At 43.6% G+C, this 13131-nt stretch overlaps 1 protein-coding gene and 1 long non-coding RNA gene across 14 annotated transcripts in view; both read right to left on the bottom strand.

Annotated features, from left to right (window-relative positions):
• The window catches only part of LOC127036722 (butyrophilin subfamily 1 member A1-like), a 294970-nt gene that overhangs the window by 35029 nt on the left and 246810 nt on the right, over window positions 1-13131 (bottom strand). The gene's annotated exons all lie outside the window — the stretch shown is intronic.
• Window positions 3922-12384, bottom strand: LOC127036741 (uncharacterized). The gene is made up of 3 exons (XR_007770217.1): window positions 12309-12384; window positions 8651-8677; window positions 3922-3948 (listed from the first exon to the last, which is right to left on the bottom strand). It is a non-coding gene; the product is annotated as an uncharacterized LOC127036741 (long non-coding RNA).

Below are 13131 nucleotides of genomic sequence, written 5' to 3'. Positions count from 1 at the left end.
TAGATTCCAATGCCAGAAGAGACCATTGTGACTATATATCCTGAATCCTGGGTAGCCCAGAGAACTTCTCCAAAGTAATTCTGAAAGACCCTTGGTAAATTTTTCCAATGCTTAATTACCCTCAACATTAATATTTTACTTCTTATTTCCAGTCTGAATTTGTCTCGCTTCAGCTTGTAAGCGTAGGTTGTTTTATACCTTCCTCTGCTAGATTGAAGAGCCCATTAGCAGAGAAAGGCATAACATGATCTAAATGAAGTGAAATTAGACAATGTCAGAGTGGATATTAGAGCTCATTGGGAATGTTTTCTAAGGAATGGTCTTTAGTTGAAAAATGCTGATTCTTCAAAATTTTAACTTTTAGAAATAGTGTTTTGTTCACTGAAGCAATGAATCAAAAAGCTTTTCATAAAAGAAGGCTTGAGTTTTTAAAAACATCCCATTTCAACATTTATGTAATGAGAAGTTTTGAATTTGAATTTTCACATCAAGAGATTTTTTTGTTTAAAAATTTAGGTAAATATACTTATAACCCAAATTTAAATAAGGGAAAAATCTTCAAAATCTAAACAAAAGATTTCAAAATAATATGTTTCAATTGACATACTGAACTGGGTTGGGATAAGAGGCTTTTGGCTTGTGAAACATTTCAGGTTTTCAACTATTCATCATGCTTCAGGATAAGAAAATGTTTAGAAATGTTGAAAATTCTAATGAGACAAGGAAACCAACCTAGGCCTACTACTAATAATAGAAATTTTTAAAAAGAGGATACTTTGATAAAGAGCTGTTTGGCATATGATAAACTTTGAGAACATTTGTCCTAGCTCTTGTAAGGTGAGGATGGAGGGATCCAGGTGAAAAGGTAAAGAAGTTCTCCCCACCTTCTAACACAGTCTCTCACCTTTTCATCTTTTGCTAGGAGCAGAAGCGTCTGGTTTTACACGTTCTGATGATGCACATAAGGAACGTGCTGAAGCCTTCAGCCCTTTCATCTCAGTGCTATGCTAGGAAAGAGCCAATGCATGTTGACTCTGCTACTCAACTCCCCTCTCTTGCTCTACCAAGTCTCATAGACCAGGAATTGTAATGGAAAAACTTCTCACCACCAGCCCCCAAAAACATGGTGGAGAGAAGAAGAAATTCCTGCCTGCACCCGTCATGGGAACACCCTGGCCTCGGTGACAGGTCTTGGAGGGGCTCCAACATCCCTGAAGCCTGATAGAAGTGTGTGTCTTTAACTCCCCAGACCTCAAAGAGGTCTTTTTTGAAGGGATGTGTGGGATATTAGTGACACATGGCCCACTGCCTAGGATAGACTTTCACCCAATGGAGCAGGAATTGATCTGTATCACTCATCTGTCCATCCTAGCAAATTGTAACAACAACAAACATCCTTCCAGTACCTTATTTCTAACTGTGAGAACTTCATTTCTATTTGCATCACTTTTCCACCATGGAATTGAATTAACTTTTACATTCAAGAATCAACACACATTTACCCAGTTTTGCTTGGAGTTCATCTGCAAGGAAAAAAAATTTCTTTTAATTCACACATCTTGTTAATTTCAGTTCAGTTAACTAGCAGATATTATGTCTCTCCCAAAAGGTTTTGAATTTGATACCTCACTCCAATTATGCTGCAATAGTCCATACCCGCCTCATCTCCCTACTGTAAAACACCTCAATAAATCCTGTTCATGCAATAAAGGAAATGCTCTATATTGTCACTGCTCTAGAGATGCTGCACACTGCCTCTTTCTGGAGTCCAACAAAAGGCATGAGATGAATTAAAAGATTATTAGGAAAAAAATATTTGTGCTCTCATACTTCTAACAGTGAACCCTGAACAGCTGTTTATAGATATTTTACTAGTATAGCCAGTTTAAGAGAACTATAATGAAGAAGAATTAATTCAAAGTTACTCTTTTCTCTTTTGATAGTCATCTCTTTTTGCAGTCATTGGTGTGTGTATGTGTGTGTAGTGGGTTAACAAATACTCACACAAATTTTATTTAAACCACTTCCAAAGGCTTCAGTGTGAAACATCCCACCCATATTCCACTCTCACACACTCCCAGCTGTTTCCCCAGATTGAGTATTCAACCACACTCATCTGCCAGCCATGACAAGTCTCTGAATCCACCTTACCCCATTAAGACAAAATCTCAAACCTTCTTTCAGCATGGAAACACTACAGACGACTTGCCTTCTGTTGCAAACTGATCTCACAACCCATCACTCCCATCTGCTAGTCTCTTTTCATCAACAGACTAACAATCATCCATCTCTCTTGTATTCACAGTTCTTGTCCTCCAAAACAATTCCCCCCAATATTTCACAACCAGACCGCCCCCACCCCCCAAGAAACAGAAGTCAATAGAAATTAACCTTTTTCTTCCTGAACTCCTTCTCAAAAAGAAAACTATGTGTTACACTCTGTACTTCCAGTTTAGTCTCCATAGCATACAGAAATAATAGAATAACCCAAACCAAGACACAGTTTGGTAATTTATAAAATATTGTAAGTACAGAAAAAGTAAAATGTAAGAATCAACGTCAATGGTACTTGTATACCATGGCAGAGTCGTAGATTCCAATGCCGGAAGAGACCATTGTGATTATATATCCTGAATCCTGGGTAAGATAGGCCACAGAACTTCCCCAAAGTAATTCTTAGAAACCCTTAGAAAATTTTTCCAATGCTTAATTACCCTCGACATTAATATTCTACTTCTTATTTCCAGTCTGAATTTGTCTCGCTTCAGCTTGTAACCGTAGGCCATTTTATATCTTCCTCTGCTAGATTGAAGAGCCCATTAGCAGAGAAAGGCATAACATGGTCCAAACGAAGTTGAAATAAGACAATGTCAGAGTGGAAATTAGAGCTGATTGGAAATGTTTTCTAAGGAATGGTCTTTAGTTGAAAAATGCTGATTCTTCAAAACTGAAACTGTTACAAATAGTGTTTTGTTCACTGAAACAATGAATCAAAATGCTTTCATAAAAGGCGGTTTGAATTTTTAAATACATCCAATTTCAACAGTTTTGTTCACCTAAATCTCAGTTAGAGTCTTTCATCACCAAAACTGCTGAGTCTAAAACAACATCTTCCCTATGCTTATTTGTGGGACTCTTCATTTGGAATCCATGCAGAATCTTCCTCTGCTGAAATCACTGCTAGCCAGTCAGCTAACTGATTAACCAACAATTTAGTTATGTGCATAGATATAAAGAAAACCCAGCTGCAAAATGCTTCAGAGTTAGGGACAACAGCTGGTTCCTGCTGCTGGGGTCAGCTTCTCAAAACTCACACAGGGCACATGGCCTTCTGCAAAGCAGTTGCCCTGACTCTTTGCCCTCATGGAGTCTAGCCCCAGAAACAGGGAACTTATTGGAGCAGACCAAACACTACAAAACCCATTTCTAGAAGTTTTTGGATGTGGAATATTTAATCTGCCTAGCAATAATGACTCAGACATAATTCACTCCTACCTCTCCCCAAGGAGTCTCTTAAGGGATATCTCGCTATTAGGCACATGGGTTATGCAATGACATAGAAATGTGGGACTGGAATGGACCTTGAGAGGTCAGCAAGTCCAATCCCCTGCACTAAGGCAGGACCAAGTAAACCTAGACCATCACTGGCAGCTGTTTGTCCGACCTGTTTTTAAAAACCTCCAGTGATGGGAACTTCACAACCTCCTTTGGAAGCTTATTTCAGAGTTCAACTAGTTTTAGAATTAGAATGAAAAAGTATGGAACTGATTGGCTAATTCACTGGTTACATACTCATCTGGGAAATTAGTAGTCACTACAAATCGTATTTTTCTGCTTACCTTTTGTATTTTTTTTATATATATATATTTGAATAAAACAAACAATTGGCAAAACTTTACATTGATCGGCCCCATTTCTTACCTCTTTCAGGATCTCTCCTTTTTTTTCCTAAAATAAAAGTCAGAGATAATATATGAAAACACGCACAGAGATGCAAATAGCAACTACTCATTATCTAAAACCCTACAGCCTTTAAATTCTAAAGCCCCAGACAGGGCCGGCTTTAGGCCAATTTGTCCGATTTTCTTAATATCTAACCTAAATCTCCCTTGCTGCAGATTAAGCCCATTGCTTCTTGTTCTACCTTCAGTGGACATGAAGAATGATCGATCACCATTCTTTTTATAGCAGCGATTAACATCTCTGAGCAGATCCTCCCTGAGTTGTCTTTTCTCAAACTGTGGGTCAGGTCCAAAGATTTCAAAGTAATAAAAACTTCTTCTACGTTTTCCAAAAGTTCTTTATCCCAGAAATGTTCCATGGTTGGATCTGGTTCCCACCCGGGGCTGGTGAAGTCTTGCGTGTATGAGGTTAAGGTGTCACGAGGAGGACAGGAATGCAGCAAAAACTGACCCTGAATTAATGAGAGAACTACTGTGTCACCTCCTGTGGCTAGGTTTACAAAAGAGTTCAGCACCCAACACAACCTTTGAAAATCTGCAGCCAAATTACTCCTGTCTACTATCAAGCATGATGTCTAAGGGTACATCTACAGTGCAGTCAGGAGGTGCAATGGCAGCATGGGTAGACATATCTGAGCAAACTTTGATGTAGCTAGCTTGCTAAAAATAGCAATGTAGTCAAGGCAGCATGGAAGCCTGCATGGGCTAGCACCTGAGTACACTCTCACCTGGGACCCTAGGCATGCACTAGTAGCTCAGCAGCAAAGAATCCTGTGGCACCTTATAGACTAACAGACGTTTTGGAGCACGAGCTTTCGTGGGTGAATACCCACTTCCTCAGATGCATGTAGTGGAAATTTCCAGAGGCAGGTATATATATGCTAGCAAGGAAGCTAGAGATAACGAGGTCAGTTCAATCAGGGAGGATGAGGCCCTGTTCTAGCAGATGAGGTGTGAAAACCAAGAGAGGAGAAACTGGTTCTGTAGTTGGCAAGCCATTCACAGTCTTTGTTCAATCCTGAGCTGATGGTTGCACAAATACAGACAGACATCATCTTCCTTTCCAAATGCAAACGGATGGACATCATACCAAATGGACTAAAGGTAAAAAATCCACTGCTATCTACATACTACACAGACCAAAGTGAGAGATTATGCCATACTCTATCAAAAAAACTGAGGAACCACCTGATCAGCATCCTATACAGCAAACAGGAAAACATCAAAAAAGAGCTCTCCAACCTGGAGACTCTCATTAATAACCAAACTTCTATACAAACGGACTTCACTAGAATAAGACAGGAGATCTACATTACTCACTTCACCTATCTACAAAGGAAAAAGGACTGTAAGCTGTCTAAACTCCTACCTGCCACATGGGGCCACAACCGTGGTACCCCTAACCCACCCAGCAATATCGTCAATCTATCCAACTACACACTCAGCCCAGAAGAAAAGTCTGTCCTATCTAGGGGACTCTCTTTCTGCCCTGCCACCCCACCAACATGATACAGTTCTGTGGTGATCTGGAAGCCTACTTTTGCCATCTCCAACTCAAAGAATACTTCCAGGACAACACTGAACAGTGCACTGATACACAGGTGCCCTCCCTCCAACAGCACAAGAAGAAGAACTCCACATGGACTCCTCCTGAGGGTCGAAATGACAGTCTGAACCTATACATTGAATGCTTCCGCTGGTGTGCACAGGCAGAAATCGTGGAACAACAACATCGCTTGCCTCACAACCTAAGTCGTGCAGAACGCAATGCCATCCACAGCCTCAGAAACCACTCTGACATTATCATCAAAGAGGCTGATAAAGGAGGTGCCGTTGTCATCATGAACAGGTCTGACTACCAAAAGGAGGCCGCCAGACAACTCTCCAATACCAAATTCTACAGGCCACTTCCCTCAGATCCCACTGAGGAATACACTAAGAAACTACAGCATCTACTCAGGACACTCCCTACACTAACACCAGAAGAAATCAACATACCCCTAGAGCCCCGACCGGGGTTATTCTATCTACTACCCAAGATCCACAAACCTGGAAATCCTGGACGCCCCATCATCTCGGGCATTGGCACTCTCACTGAAGGACTGTCTGGATATATGGACTCTCTACTCAGACCCTATGCCATCAGCACTCCCAGCTATCTCCGTGACACCACTGATTTCCTGAGGAAACTACAATGCATTGGTCACCTCCCAGAAAACACCATCCTAGCCACCATGGATGTAGAGGCTCTCTACACAAACATATGGAATACAAGCTGTCAGGAACACTATCCCTGACGATGCCACAGCACAACTGGCTGCTGAGATCTGTGCCTTTATACTTAAACACAATTATTTCAAATTTGATGACAATATATATCTCCAGATCAGTGGCACTGCTATGGGCACCCGCATGGCCCCACAATATGCCAATATCTTTATGGCCGACCTGGAACAACGCTTCCTCAGCTCTCGTCCACTCACGCCCCTTCTCTACCTACGCTACATTGATGACATCTTCATCATCTGGACCCATGGGAAGGAGACTCTGGAAAAATTCCACCATGATTTCAACAGCTTCCACCCCACCATCAACCTCAGCCTGGACCAATCTACACGGGAGGTTCACTTTCTTGACACCACGGTGCAAATAAGTGATGGTAACATTAACACCACCCTATATTGAAAACCTACCAACCACTATGCCTACCTTCATGCCTCCAGCTTCCATCCTGGACACATCACAGGATCCGTTGTCTACAGCCAAGCACTGAGGTATAACCGCAACTGCTCTAACCCCTCAGAGAGAGACCAACACCTACAAAATCTCCACCAAGCATTCTCAAAACTACAATACCCACACGAGGAAATAAGGAAACAGATCAACAGAGCCAGAAGTGTACCCACAAGCCTCCTACTGCAAGACAAACCCAAGAAAGAAACCAACAGGACTCCACTGGCCATCACATACACCCCCCAGCTAAAACCCCTCCAACGCATCATCAAGGATCTACAACCCATCCTGGACAATGATCCCACGCTTTCACAGGCCTTGGGTGGCAGGCCAGTCCTTGCCCACAGACAACCTGCCAACCTGAAACATATTCTCACCAGTAACTGCACACCGCACCATAATAACTCTAGCTCAGGAACCAATCCATGCAACAAACCTCGATGCCAACTCTGCCCACATATCTACACCAGCGACACCATCACAGGACCTAACCAGATCAGCCACACCATCACTGGTTCATTCACCTGCACATCCACCAATGTAATATACGCCATCATATGCCAGCAATGCCCCTCTGCTATGTACATCGGCCAAACTGGACAGTCTCTACGGAAAAGGATAAATGGACACAAATCAGACATTAGGAAAGGCAATATACAAAAACCTGTAGGAGAGCACTTCAACCTCCCTGGTCACACTATAGCAGACCTTAAGGTGGCCATCCTGCAGCAAAAAAACTTCAGGACCAGACTTCAAAGAGAAACTGCTGAGCTTCAGTTCATCTGCAAATTTGACACCATCAGCTCAGGATTGAACAAAGACTGTGAATGGCTTGCCAACTACAGAACCAGTTTCTCCTCTCTTGGTTTTCACACCTCAACTGCTAGAACAGGGCCTCATCCTCCTTGATTGAACTGACCTCGTTATCTCTAGCTTGCTTGCTAGCATATATATACCTGCCCCTGGAAATTTCCACTACATGCATCTGAGGAAGTGGGTATTCACCCACAAAAGCTCATGCTCCAAAAAGTCTGTTAGTCTATAAGGTGCCACAGGATTCTTTGCTGCTTTTACAGATCCAGACTAACACGGCTACCCCTCTGATACTTGACTAGTAGCTCAGATACACCTAAGTAAGCTGTATTGGCTGTGCAATGGGATGTATTGTAGCCCAGAATACCCTGTAGACTGTGTACTACAAGTACACTCTTGGGCATTCCCCTGACATTACAGCTTAGAGACAGCAGTATAGAACTGCATGGCTCTATGCTATGCCTACACCAGAGGAATCCTTCCTTGGCCTATTGCAATTTAACTGCAGCCATTGTATGTTGCCTTAGTAGTCCATGGGGGTCAGAATCAAGTGTCCTTTGCATACTGAGAGTGCATTTAATCCCAGATGTCTTCAGCCTTGCCCATTTTCTGCCTGCACTTCCTATTGTTTACCTTGTGTTACTCTGTATTTCTTTACTGCTTCCAGGATCCCAGGCACGTTAAGAGGCCATTCTCTCTTGTGTTTGTCTCTTCCTCCCTCCCTCTCTCTGCTGGGACAGTTCATGAGAGGGAGAGTGTAACTGTCTCACTGAAACACACAACGTGGTACCTTTCTGAGTCCAGTCCCTTCCTCTTTGCTTTGGGACAGTGCGGCTACACACTAACCCATACTTAAGAATCATGGTTAAGTCAAAATCTAACCCTTTAAGAGTAACAATGTTCTTAAAATATTGAGGGAAAATGTAATTTAAATGTCTCAAACTGCTGAAGGGATTTTTCCTAAACTTTTCAAAAAAGTACGGAACTGATTGGCTAATTCACTGGTTACATACTCATCTGGGAAATTAGTAGTCACTACAGATAGTATTTTTCTGCTTACCATTTGTGTTTGCTTTATATATATATTTGAATAAAACATAAACACTTGGCAAAACTTTACATTGATCTGCCCCATTTGTTACCTTTTTCAGGATCTCTCCTTCTTTTTCCTAAAATAAAAGTCAGAGATAATATATGAAAACACCCACAGAGATGCAAATAGCAATTACTCATTATCTAAAACTCTACAGCTTTTAAATTCTAAAGCCCCAGAGATAGGGAGTGGTGTGTGTTTATTAAACAGGATATCAGTGTTATTCAATAGAAATCACATAGCAGGGTAGTAAGTCTACTATATATTTTAAATCTAGCTGTTCAAAGGACTGTGACTCAGCATTGCAAAGCCTAATCTCTGGGTGCCCTGCCTCCCAGTGCAGTGTACAACCTGGAACTAGGCACCCACATTCCCTAATAATGCATGGGGAGAGTCAGGCAGGGGCGGCTCTAGGTATTTTGCTGTCCCATGCACGACAGGCAGGCTACCTTCAGCGGCTTACCTGCGGGCGGTCCCCGTTCCCGCGGATTTGGTGGCAAGCCTGCGGGAGGTCTGCCAAAGCCATGGGACCAGCGGACCCTCTGCAGGGAGGCCGCCAAAGGCAGTCTGCCTGCCGCCCTCGCGGTGACCCTCAGAGCGCCCTCCGCGGCTTGCCACCCCAGGCACGCGCTTGGCATGCTGGTGTCTGGAGCTGCCCCTGGAGTCAGGTGCCTAAGAATGGGCTACACAAAAGCCAGCATGCTGTGAAGGGAAATGCCTAAGCCAGCCAATAGGAAATGCTGAGGAGAAGGGAGTGGCCAAAATCCACTGAGGACCAACAGCCATGAGCATCTCTGAGAGCTAGGAGGTCTAAACCCCACCTTTTACTAACAGATCTAGGTTCAAGTCCCTTATCTGGCTGAGAGGAGAAGGGTGTGATCTTTGTCCCAGATTACCCCAGTGGTTAGGACCCTCCCCTGAAACGGGTTGTGGGGGAGGCTAGAACCCAGTGTCAACTCTTTGCTCCTGTCAGGCAGAAGATGGAGTTGAATCTGGGTCTCCAACATTTTGGGTGAGTGGTCCAACCAGTGAGCTAACGGCTATAAGGCTGTTAGTGACACCTCCTCTTCTGGCATCATTTTGTGCAAGGCCTGGTCTGGTGGGAAATGCCTAGTCTGACTATCCTGCTGAGGCTCAGGTGTGAGCTTAGGCACCTGGTCTCCAGGATTTAGGTGGTTTTGTATATGCCAGCAGCAGAAACGTTGGCATCATGGGGACTTTTCCAATGGAAATGCAGGTGTTGAGAAATTTCAGATAATTACAGGGTCAGGCAGTAGCAGAGAGGGGGTTTTGAGGACCTGAATTTTGGATGTAGGCATCTAAAATGCCTAAACTCCTTTGTGGATAGAGCCCCAGGTCTGTGGTTATAGCCTCCTCTTTCCCAAATTAACAAACTGCATCACGCAGAAAAAGAAATGTGTCTGCACTAGGTGGAAGAAAGTCCTATAGGGACATGGGTCACATGCACTGGTTGGGTACCTTGCTTGCCCGGACTATTCAGTGTGTCAGTCCTGATGAAAACACTTAAGGATACCCAAGCATTATGGCCCCAATCCCACATCCTTCCAGGCAAACCCTGATGCTGTGTGGAACAATTGCCAGGATCAAGGCGTATGGTTGCACCAGTGTGTCTGATATTTCTGGAACATCGATCCTCTAGCACCAACTCTTCCCTTCCATCTTCCTCCTGGAGAACGTCCAGAAGGGCTGTCACTGCCCCACACCATCACCACTCAAGAAAGGATTTGAGCAAGAGGATATTGCCCCCCCGAGGGAGTGTGAAGTCTCAGACACTGTGGCCATGTCTATGCTAAAAACTTAAGTCGACCTATATTAGGACAATTTACAGCTACCACAGCAATTACTGCAAAGTTTCATGTCCACACTACCCTCCTTCGGTCGGTGGTGCATGTCCTTGCCATGAGCTCTTCCACTGACCTAAGAGGGACAGTGTGCAGAGCTGAAAGCCAGGGAAATATTCCCCTTCTCTGCTGGGAACCCAGCTACCCCATTGTCCCTGCCAGCTGCCCCCTCCCAGTTCTCCACCTGCTGTGAGCCCAGTGGCTCCCCTTGACCCACTCTTGGTTTCACAAACCCTGCTGGAAGCACAGCAGTCACCCAGGCACTTGGCTGTGCACTCCCCACCAGGAGCACAGCTGCCTCCTGGCTTCCCACCAGATGCCCTCCCCAGCCCCTGCTCTCAGTTCCATGTTCCCCACTGGGAGACCAGCTGCCCCTCATCCCTGCTCTCGGCTCTGCACTCCCCGCTGAGAGCATGGCAGCCCCCCTGCTCTCGGCTCCATGCTCCGCAATGGGACTGGTTCAGTTCCTGGGCTCTCACGTCCCAGTCCCCGCTGTGAATGGGACAACTGCCCAGACTCCCAGTCGGGAGCAGAAAGCCTCGGTGCAGCCAGGCTCCCAGTATGAAGTGGGGAGCTAGGAGCACTGGATCAGTCTGTCTCTGAGCAGGAAGTGAAGAGCCTGGGCAACAGCCAGGCTGGGAGTGGGGAATGGGGAGTGAGGGGCGCAGCCTGGCTAGGAGCAGGGAGCCCAAGCAATGGGCAGTAACCCGGCTGAGAGTAGGGAAGAGGAAGTGGAGGAGCAGCCTCACTTGGAACAGGGACCCCAGGAAGAGGGCAGTAGCCTGGCTGAGACTAGGGAACAGGGAGCCGGGGGGCAGCCTGGCTTGTAGCAGGGAGAACAGGCAGCAGCCCAGCTGGGAGCGGGAGGACTTTCTTGCCAATTTCATGGAACTGTCTATACAGATACTATGTCTCTGTAACTAAATTTACATAATCCCTATGCTCCTTGTGGATGTGGAGTTATGATATCAGTGTAGTAGGACACTTATGTCAGAGGAGCAAGGCTGTCGTGTGTACACCAACATAGTTAGGTCGACATAAGCCCCATATGTCAACCTAACTGTATAGTGTAGACCAGGGCTAAGGGGGAGCCGGCTTTGTACCTGACATTATTGTCAGTGTCAGAAGAAACCTTGGCCTAGCCCTTCCTCAAAGATTAGGGTTTATCAGGGGGAAAAAAACAAATATATGCTGAAATTCCTCCTGGTCTTGGAGCACCCTATCGATTGGGTATGGAGAGACATTGTTTTCCTGGGCTCCCTCCTCCTTTGCTCAGGGTAAGGGTGGGATGGAATTTAAATCTGGATTCAGAGACAAATATCATGGTTTGTCTGTCTATAATGCACTGAACCAAAATAATGGAGCCAAACACCCACAAATTTGTGAGGGGCTGAGTCAAAAACTGGTTCCAATTCTGGATCCTGTTTCTAGTAATAATTTATAAAATTTGCAAGTGGTGGGCTATAAACTGCAGCCCCTCATCTCCAAATATTCCCCTTGATGCCAATTTCAGTAAAGATTGATTCAGTGATTTTAAATAGTATTGTAGCCATAGGCCATTGCACACACTACAATAAATAGAAAAATTAATTTAAAACAATAGGCAATAAAACAGATACAAATTAAAAAAAACACAGGACTAGCACTTCGCTAAAATCAGTTACACCTTTAAAATCACCACCCTGAAAAAAATACATAAAACTAAAATTAAAAAAAGAAAGAGGAATATATTATTTTGTTTAGGTCAGAAGTAGCTTATCTGTCACATACATTATTTAAACAGAATTTGGTCATATGTTATTAATACGAAGAAAGTCTAGAAATGTAAAAGGAAGATTTTCCTACTTGGACAACAGTAAATGAAGACAATGAAACCGATGATGATGATGAGGACAACAACCAAAGCCACGACTTGTAGGCCTAAGGTAGCCTCAACCTTTTTTTCTGTAGAACAAGACAATAAAAAAAAGTCATTAGTTACTGAAAATATTCAACACATAGATTTTACCTGATTCAGAAGTGCCTTTCTGTTTAGAAGGCAGAGAACGATTCTAGGTTGTTTGGGGTCTTTTTTTGTGTCTATTTGCTAGAAGCACAATTAAAATTATTTGACAACAAAATGGATGAAATGGATACAGACCTCTCAAGATCTCAAAACAAACAAACTAATAAGAAGTACAGGATCATAATTTCTCATTTATTACTTTTGTTCTTCAATATTACATCAGGGAGGGTTTTTTAAAAAAAATAAATAGTTTTCAAAATGTGCAAAATCTTTAAGCATAAAAAGGTGCTGTCTAAAACTTATCCCAATGAGTCACCAATAAATCCTGACCACAAACTGACTCACTAGGCTTGGGAGGTCAGGAATTTTGTTAAATCCTCGTCAGATTTCCCTCATTTTAGGTTCTCAGCATGCACCTGTTCTCCTTTGACTTTCCTTAAAATTGTCACAGTGCCTAAAAGGGCTGTTGTCTGAACTTCACCAATGGTTTTTACCTTTTATTATTATGATATTACTCATAATCATAGAATCATAGAAGAATAGGGTTCAGACAGAACTCAAGAGGTCATCTAGTCCAACTCCGTGCTCAAAGGAGGACCAACACCAACTAAATCATCCCAGCCATGGCGTTGTCAAGCCTGATCTTAAAAACCTCTAAGGATG

Source organism: Gopherus flavomarginatus, chromosome 18, assembly GCF_025201925.1.
Source record: "Gopherus flavomarginatus isolate rGopFla2 chromosome 18, rGopFla2.mat.asm, whole genome shotgun sequence".
In the NCBI taxonomy this organism is placed as follows: Eukaryota; Metazoa; Chordata; order Testudines; family Testudinidae; genus Gopherus; species Gopherus flavomarginatus.
This window is presented reverse-complemented; position numbering and strand designations above follow the sequence as displayed.